The sequence below is a fragment of the Atractosteus spatula genome, chromosome 11, assembly GCF_055471065.1.
Source record: "Atractosteus spatula isolate fAtrSpa1 chromosome 11, fAtrSpa1.hap1, whole genome shotgun sequence".
In the NCBI taxonomy this organism is placed as follows: domain Eukaryota; kingdom Metazoa; phylum Chordata; class Actinopteri; order Semionotiformes; family Lepisosteidae; genus Atractosteus; species Atractosteus spatula.
The window spans coordinates 45,232,900-45,240,788 of NC_142716.1; positions in this window are offsets into that span (position 1 = coordinate 45,232,900).

The window sequence follows — 7,889 nt, forward strand, 5'->3', positions numbered from 1 at the left end:
AGCTAAAGTATTACTCAGATCCTGTCTTACAAACTTTGAACAATTTATTCAAAGAAGCTTTGAAGTGTAGATCTGGACAATATTTCAAGGGAAGAGAAGCTCCAGGGATTCAACTGAAAATAAAACCCTTTGGTTAAAAGCAATGAAGTAAAAAAAAAATGGAATCAATAAAGAACAGAAGCTCTACTGATAGTGTAAGCAGGTATTTTGTATTCAATATAGATACATTAATAATGCATTTCTAGATAGCCCATTAGATTCTGTTTAAAAGTAATGAGGTTCTAGGCCTCTTGCAAATCCATTAACTTCTGGGTTCAGGAAGGAGGTAATGATCTAATAACATAATTCTGTGGGTTCATTAGGGCGACAAATTTGGTGATGTTAATAAAATTGCAAATATAACAATAAAAATAATGCTGAAAATGATTTGTTTTCATGGCCATATCACATTTTGTGATTTAACATCCTTCATTTCTGAGTTACATTTAATCTATAGGTGCTCAATTAAATTGTGTTCCAAGCTATTAACCATCAGGGTTTCTGATGCCCCCCTCCCATAGTTTTCAGAAACCTAAAATAAATATATACCTTTATGCACTTCAATGTTAATTATAGTATAACTTACGTATTTATTACCTAATTGTCACAGATTTACAACAAGTTATTATCTTTGTGAAAGGAGCCAAGAAGGCTCATGGTGACACAGAAACAATCCAAACTAGAATCTCGGGCATATGAGGGTGGGGCAATTGCTTGTTTCAGTGTTGAGTCTCTTGAATTTCTTTGACCCATAGGCTCACTCACTTAACATCCACTCACTTTGCTGTGACATTATGCTAGCACGGGGGAACCCAATTTCCCTCCATTCCAAACAAATGAGCTTCTTCAGAGCTTTCTTTAGCTGAAGACAATGCCTGGTAGAAACAAGAGGCACACAGCAAAAGCCACATTACCTGCCTGCCAAGTCCGCAGCAGATACTGTACCGATTTGCTTAAACCTGCATACTTGGTACTCTCTTTACTCAAGAACCAGCTTGGTCGTGGCGATGGTCTTTAATTTATATATCCTTCACACGCCCCTGACAATGCCTGTTTTTTTTCTGATTTCGAAAAAATTAGGTCTGAAGAGAAGTACAGTGGTGACATTTTGCTTGGAGACTTAAACCACCTTTGTGCAGAATGTTGGAAGTGGCAAGTTTGCTTGGTTTTGAGTTCCTGGATTTCATTTTTTATGGTGGTAAACCTAAGCATTTTAGATAAATAGATAAATGTTTTAAAACTACAGGCTTCGCTGTGCATGAGCACAAAAAGCCTTTGGTCTAGAAGTTTCCTTTAAAAAGGCTGTTAACTGTGAACAGAAAGCAAGATGGAAGTCAAAGGTTCTAAGATATACAAATCCATACAGTACTGCATATAATATAGATGTATTAATGGTAGATATGTTCTGGAGAGGGACAGCCAGACAGAATGCACACCTCTCTACCTGCCACATTGAAGAGATGGGGAGAAGCAATCAGACGCTTGTTAGACCCCAGCCTCGCAGGAACTGCTGCTCCACACAATCCTGCGTGGGCTCAATGATCTAATCATCCACGCCCTCTCCGGCGGCTTCCTAATACCTGCCGAGCCCGTCTGTCCTTGCTCAGTATTGGGTTTTCCCTCCTTCAGAGCTCCTTCGTTCTCTGTGACGCTGCTTAAACTTCCCACTGTGTCTCCCGGCTTTCGAGCCTGTTTGCTCCGACCTTGCCTCCTGCTTACCGTCTTGCGGACCTGTGGATATCCCAGTGTGAACCCTGCCTGTCTACTCGGGCTACGCCTCTGTCTACACCCTCGGTACCTCCGCTGCTTTTCTGACTATACAGGTGTAAACCCAGCTCGCCTACTCAGACTATGCCTCTGTCCACCTCCGCTGTGTATGGACCACCCTGTCGAACCCCAATCCTACCACCCTCTAGCTGTGCTCAGAGGAATTCCTGCATAGGGTCCAGCATCGCCCCCCAGGAGACCGTAACAATGCTGGTCTCTATTCCCCATCAGCGGATTTTCAGTGACAACTCATTGCATAATGAGATTTACCATTTAGTTAACATTACAGACCTTGCCATAGCCAGGAGGAGTGGGCAAAAAAAATGGACTTTCCCTGCCCATTGACAGAGAGGACTCTAGGGTTGACTGTATGTTTGTGTCACAGCCCTATTACCCCTTTTCTTTTAATTTAGGCTACCATTCCCTGTGTTTCTCCCATATATTTGACAGGTTTTTTTCCCTTTTTTTAAATTAATAAAAAATTGTGTAAAGAAAACTAAGGGTGTCAAGAGGCCACCAAATTCCCTGAGGATCAAGGGCAAAGGTGTCATCAGCCAAACTGAAAGAACCAGGGTTTTTCACAGAGGCTGACAGATGACGCTATATATTTCACTCAAGGCCACGGCTGAAGAGTTCATCACAGGGTCTCTAAAAAACAACCTTGAACACTAGAGAATTACACAGCTCTGGCCCAAAAGAATTATTCACTCAGTGACTGCTGTAGTAAATCCAGGAGAGAGAATTTTCATGAAAGAGACAGTTTGCTAACTGCCATTATTGATTTTTTTTTCCCTGTTCCGCTGTTGCATTAAAAAATCTTTTCTCTTTGTGTTTTTCATCCCATCACTCCCCTCCCTCTTTTTCCTCACCGTGTACAGTCATTGCTTTAATCAGTTCATAAAAATCAGCCCCGAAGACACAAGGCGGCCTTAGTTTTGGAAGAAAATGTTCAAGTTTTAGACTTCCTTTGAATGTTCTTCATTCAATAAAACTGTCCTTTTATTAAGGACAGTTAATAAACGGGTAATCAAGCCCGACTTTGAAATCGTTCTTTGCTTCTCTTCCCCTCTTTCAAAAATTCAGCTACAATCTGCACTGGTCTATGGAATATGGAGCATAATATTTTCTTGAATCTGGAAACTGACTTCAGATCTCCCGTCCCCATGCACAAGATTAAAACTACCACATCTATGTCTGCCATGGGAGGATACTTCAGAACTGTTTATTGGCAATGCATTCATGATGCTACATTAAAAGGTCTAAAAATGATGCAATTGTTCTGAGGTAAGCCAACTGGTTATGGTTTATACTTAGGGCCAGACTTTCATAACTTTGTTTTGTATTAAAGTTTAGTTCAGTACTGTCCCATGTCTTTACAGTGGGGGTAATTCATACAATACATGAACAGCTCCAAAAAATGACCTCAATATTTGTTTGGTGTCTTTTTATGAATAAATCCAAGCAAACATCTTTATTTGGTTATGATGTATTCTATCAGGAAACAGGAAACACTTTTTTATCTACAGTATCTTCAATGTTCTGACTTCTGATCAATTAGCTGAAATCATGTTGTCCTTAAAACTGTGCAGCAGTATGAGAAGGATCAATCAAAAAGAAATTGCAACTGAGTCTGTAGACGTCTAATTGTAGACACGTTGTAGAAGCTCCAGGCAGCCATTCAGCTGTACAAACGTAGACTTAAATGCTACCACCACCTGATTCTTTTAATTATCCATTCATTCATCAATGCCACCATGGTTGACAGTGGCTCTAATGAAAATCCTGAAGATATTGTAGCTTATAGCTCTTCTGGAAATCCTGGATCTCTGGAAAACATTACCAGCATATTTCTAGGTCAATAAACCTGCATATTTGCAAATATAATTTCAAAGATACCTAATCCTATTTTAAATAGAAGCACAGAGAAAATCCCTCTAGATTGATTTCTAGGTTGTTGGATGTGATACCTCAGTTTATTTGTGCTCTATCTATACACTACTGTTAGCTTTTATGCTTAGAGTTAAGTCTCTCCATTGGTTTCTGCAAAATTCACAGGCAATACAATATTACTAAGAAAATCCTCTACACTTTTCAACTGAGAATTTTTTTTGTTTCAAATTCTTATGCTAGAATAAAAAAAACATGTCTCTGTTCTAGTGAATATTTTTGCCTGTGAGACAGAGTAAAGTAAACATAAAAGAGCTTGTTCTGAACTTGATACACTGCTCATTTCTGCATGTACTTTCTTTTTAGGATACATTTCCCTTTCACTGCTAAAGACTTGTACCTAATTTCACATAAATTTAATTTTTATTGTAGCTTTATTCATTTATTTCTACAGTTGTTTTCAAGTTGAGTGTTCTATTTAAAATGTTGAACTCAGAAGGGGCCCCAGGGCAAAACCTCTCTCCCAGCACATGCAGCTTTAAGTTGGAAATAGAAAAACAATTTCAAAAGCAACATCTTTGTGTTTCAAGTCTTTTGCATGTTGGTGCAATCCTCTGGATGTTTTTGAGGATAGCTTGTCTTTAGCAGCATGTCTTTGATGATGACTTGATGGCTTTGATGATGGCTTGTAAGTCATCAATATACAGTGGTGTTAAAAATGACGCATTAAAAATGTGGCTGATCTGCTAAAGGTGCTTGCCTGTGCTTAGGGTGAGCTCTATGGTCTTAGCCTGGGTCATGTAACTAGCCGACTGTGACTGAGATTCCCAGAGTCTCACTGAGTACCACTGAAGATAAAATGAGACTGGCTGCCCAGTTCTCTCTTGCCTCTCAGTGACACAGTGCCCCTCTGCAGTCTCCCAGGTACCTGCAGACATGTGGTGGTCTGACAGTAGGCAGGTTAGAGGAGTCTGCCTGTACTTTGTCACTCTTCCATTTTGTTATAGATTTCGTAGCTGTGAGTTAGGAAAACCATGTCAGTGCACAACTGGCTGGTTCTAAAATAATTGGTGAGTCTCAATTCCTGCAAAAAGGACATTCTTTATTGTGTGTGTACGGATAAATAGATTGGTTAGGTTTTAAAATAACATTTATAAATCCAGTAAAAAATCCCACTCAATATACAGTACACATCATAAATTACAGAGCTAGAAAAAAACTGTCCTTCCAAATAAATAATATACACTATACTGAGAGTGTAAAAATGCATTAAAACCTATATGGTGTGTAGGGGCAAGCACAATAATAATGAAAGAAGAGAGTGGTTGTGAGCTATTTTAGGCTATAATCAGTAGCCTGTTTGAATATTCAGCCTCTGAGCCATTACTCTAATTTCTCTTCCAGATTGCACAACGAAGAGAAAGTGACAAAACAGCAATGAGCATGGCAGGAATTTGCATTTTAATGCGCCTGTCGGAATCACTTTGGCACACTCGGTTTACAAGAGGCCAGCTGACCTCAGGGTCACCACCACGCAACCACTAATCGTAGCCGTCTTTGGGAGACAACATCCTGGGATCCGCTGGGAGCAGGGGGCAAGAGGGGGACCTCTCCACGGCACCCCACCTTCTAGGTGATCCAAACAGGAAGGGAGACATTAATAGGAGCTGCTGTCGAAAGGTATTTAACACATTAAGCTCTCAGGGTGAAGTGTTTCCTCACAGGAAATTCAGTTTAATTAGAGGGCTCTACAGCTCTCTGTATATGCCGACAATTCATTTTCTTATTTATCTCAGCTCTGCATTTTCTTCAGCTGTTCTTTTCCTTCTGAACACAGCCTTCTCATGATAGTAGGCAAAATAGCTGAAACCTTAGCAAGGAAACCGATTTAAAAGACCCGAAGTCTCTCTTTTTTCCATAAAGAGAGGCTTTCAGCCCGATCCAGACCTTGGTTTAATTTTTTATAAACCAATTATTGGCAAATAATTTGCTAAAAGAAATAAACATCTTACAAGGCTCACAGGTGTCTTACTTCCCACAAAACATTACTGCACCTCAAAGCTACCTCACAAGGTATTTAGTTGATTTTAAAACTGTGTAAAGATGTTCGTTTGGTTTGGATAAAAAAAAATCACAAAAGTAAATAGTCCTATTCTGTAAAATGCACCTTTACAGTCTTTACAAAGTACAATCTTTGCAGCTGAATTTGTTTTTCAGGCTAAAGTTTTGTTTTTACCTACCTACTTAATTGTTAAACCCTTTGTATTAAGATTTAGCTGAAAGTCTTGTTTAAAAAGAGAAGCCACAGAGAACTCTTGAACTTGACGATACTCTGTATCTTACCAAACCAATGGCTCATTTGGTAGTTGTGTAGAAGTATTCATTTGCAGGAAACATATTTACTAGAATTCTAGAACTACTATTTAATGCCCCAATTAAATTGTCATTTGGCAAAGAAAAGTAGCACAGCATGGTAAGTGTTTTGTAAAATAGGTCCTGGCCTTCCTTGCTCTAACCCTGCACAGCCTGCTTCTGTTGTCATGGCAAAGATAGGCTTCTCACTTCTCAGCGAGAGAGTGCTGTGCCCTCTCACAGAATGACACAAGGACACACAGGCAGTTTCTGTCAGCCAGAGAAGGCAAAGCAGACGGTGTGAAGAACTGGCAGATGTGGTGAATGTTTCTCTCCTGTGTGTGTGGTGGGGGGGGGGGGGGGGGCACCCACTTCACCCCTCACTGAGTTACACAGAAACCCAGCCTTTATTGGTCAGCTGCAGTCAGACTATTCGTTATTTCACTTCAGACAACTAGCATCCACTAACCTTGTTATTTGTCTCCCCACCTGGCCAGAGCATCTCTCATTATTACAGGACATTTTGAAATCCAGCTGTAATTCAATTCCCAGGCTTTTCTTCCCTCACAGCTTCCATTTTCACTTAATAAACCTCATCTGATGGCACTAGAGCACAAACAGCATTTCCTACAAATTTAATCTTTTCTCCAGTTTTTTTGTTTTGAATCTATTAAATTACATGTGAGGGAAGAGGAAGGGACAAAATCCTTAGGTCTGCAGAAAAGCAGTCCATTATAGTGTCTGTAATATTTATTTTGTACATCCCTTCTCTAGCATAGTCCCATAACATCCCTTTAGATGCCACACTTTTTAAAGATGTAGCAGAAAATGAAGACAAAACAGGAAAAGTTACAGCCTACAGCTCAGAAATAGGTCTTCTAACAATACAGTCAATACTGTATTATTATGTAACTCAAAGTGCCTTATATGACAATAATATTCCTTAATATTGTCACATTTAGTGAAGGTATGAGGATTTTTTCTCTTTAAGTCATTCACTGTGAAACTGTCTCCCTTTTCAACTAACTTAGGTAGAGGATAGTTTTCAAACAGAAATATCTGCTCTGGGTACAGATTTGAGCAAATTGGGATTGAATACAAAGAATAAATTTCCTTTGAAGAAGCACAGTGTACTGACACACTATGTTCACTTTCCAGCACTCTCAAGGTCAGTGAATTCTCTCTACTGTGCATTTCCAGATGCCTCTCCTTTTGCTGCTACAACATGTCATCAAGGGTCATGTTGCTATCCAGCTGTAAGCCAATCCCTAATTGGGAAGGGCTGGGATTAGTTGTTCTGGTGCTTGTGGTTGAAACTTTTGGGACATTTACAGGCCAGCAGCAAGCAACACAGAAGGGATGGTATTGACAGAATGAAGCACTATGCTGGGTTTGTGCCAGAGATAATGCTTTGCATTTAAACCAGAAAAGTCTCAATTTTATCGCATCTGACCATAAAAGCTTGTGGACCATCACTTAAATGCTTTGTTGGCAACTCCATCCAAGTTTTTCAGATGGGTTTTTTTGTTCCATACAGGACAGCAATATGGAGTGATCAGGATGTTGTTAGCTCATGGACATTTTTTCCCATCTCAGCCTTTGAACTCTATAGCTCCTTCGAAGTCACTGTTGGCATCATGGTGACATCCCTAAACAGTTTCATCCCTGCATGGCTGCTAGAGACAAGGTGTCTTGGTGGAACAATACACCTTCAAATTCCTAATGATAGCGTTCACTGTCTTTGAAATGTTTATTTGAAATGTGTCTTTCTATGTTTCTTTTTGAAAGCTTATTGGTCTTCATGGTTGAATCTTTGCTTGAAATTCACTACCAGACTGAGGACC